The sequence below is a fragment of the Trichechus manatus genome, unplaced genomic scaffold (assembly GCF_000243295.1).
Source record: "Trichechus manatus latirostris isolate Lorelei unplaced genomic scaffold, TriManLat1.0 scaffold00406, whole genome shotgun sequence".
In the NCBI taxonomy this organism is placed as follows: domain Eukaryota; kingdom Metazoa; phylum Chordata; class Mammalia; order Sirenia; family Trichechidae; genus Trichechus; species Trichechus manatus.
Window position 1 is genome coordinate 292,351 of NW_004444342.1, and position 2,122 is coordinate 294,472.

Below are 2,122 nucleotides of genomic sequence, written 5' to 3' on the forward strand. Positions count from 1 at the left end.
TGCGTCAGGGTTGTATCCTTTCACCACACTTATTCATTCTGTATGCTGAGCAAATAATCTGAGAAGTTGGAATATATGAAAAAGAATGAGCATCAGGATTGAGGAAGACCTTCAACGAGATGGACGGATATAGTGGCTGCAACAATGGGCTTAAGAATAACAATGATTGTGAGGATGGCACAGGACAAGACAGTGTTTTATTTTGTTGTACTCATAGGATGGCTACAGAACTCACAGAACTGACTCAACGGCACCTAATAACAACATGTAAGTTCAAACCTGCGATATGCAGATGACACAACCTTGCTTGCTGAAAGTGATGAGGACTTGAGGCACTTACTGATAAAGATCAAAGACCATAGCCTTAAGTATGAATTACACCTTAGCATAAAGAAAACAAAAATCCTCACAACTGGACCAATAAGAAACATCATGATAAATATAGAAAAGATTGAAGTTGTCAAGGATTTCATTTTACTTGGATACACAATTAACATCCATGAAAGCAACAGTCAAGAAATCAAAAGACAAATTGCATTGGGCAAATACGTTGCAAGAGACCTCTTTAAAGTGTTGAAAAGCAAAGATGTCCCTTGAAAACTAAGGTGCGCCTGACCTGAGCTATGGTGTTTTCAATCGCCTCATATGCATGCAAAAGCTGGTCGATGAATAAGGAATACCAAGGAATTGACTTCTTTGAATTGTGGTGTTGGAGAAGAATATTGAATATACCATGGACTGCCAAAAGAATGAACAGATCTGTCTTGGAAGGAGTATGATGTTCCTTAGAAGCAAGGATGGCAAGACTTCGTCCATATACTTTGGACATGTTGTTGGGAGGGATCAGTCCCTGGAAAAGGAATTCCTTGATGGAGTGGAAGGTCATCACAAAAGAGGGATACCCTCAATGAGATGAACTGACACAGTGGCTGCAGCAATGGGCTTAAGAATAACAATGACTGTGAGGATGGTGCAGGACAAGGCAGTGTTTAGTTTTGTTGTACTCATAGGGTGGCTATGAGTCAGAATTGACTTAATGGCACCTAATAACAACATGTAAGTCCAAACATCATGGCAATAATATAATGGCAATAATAATGCCAAAAGAAAAGGGATTTAAAGGCTCTAAGATTCTAGCAGTGGTATGAAAGAAGAAAAGTGATTTTATTACACTCCAATTATACAAGAATCTATTATGTATTGTCCATGAAAACCAATACAAAATAGTAAAATAATGCACAAATCACACATTAATTGAAGAAAAAAATTGATAGCTAATAATTGATTAAACAAAGAAGAGGGTAAGAAAAAAAAGAGAAACTATCATAAATCAAATGGAGCAAATAGAAAACAAAGTGCAGGATGATATACTTAACACAACTTAGCAACAATTTCATTAAACGTAACTGATGTTCTAATCATTACATAAAAAGTCAGAGATTGTTATATTGGAAAATTTAAAAAAATAAGAACAACAGAAGTATAAACTGTTTAAAAGATGAACAATGTAAATATAATGACATAGATGGGTTAAAAATAAAAGGGCATAAAAGATATACATGCAAATTCCTCTTATAGGAAATCAAGAGTAGCTGTAAATAAATCTGTCAGTCTAGAACAGAAAATACCAACAGAGATAAAGAAAAAAAAAATCATGATGATAAACATGATAAACAGAAAATATGATAATCCAAAATGTGTGTATACCTACTTACAAAGCTTCAAAATATATGCTTTAAAACAGACAGATTCAAAAGAAAAAAAATAGACAAACCCACATATGTGGTTCAAAATTTCCATACTCTTCTCTTAATGATTAATAGAACTAAATGAATAATTTCTTTTATAAGGATCAGCACAAAGCTGATTCCTATGCGGCAGAGGATAAAGGTGTCCCAAATGTCCAACTTTTCCAAGCTGCTGTACCACTCCATCATCTCTAACATCAACTACTCCCTCTCCCCTCAGTGCTCTCCTTCCCATCTTTGGGTTCCCTAATGTGCTACAGCATCTCGCAGAACTCAACAACTGTATAAAGGAAATGGCTCACGTGGTTTGGGAGGCTGGCAAGTCCCAAATTCATGGATCAGGTGTAGACTTCTCCCTGGCCCTCAGTCTCTGC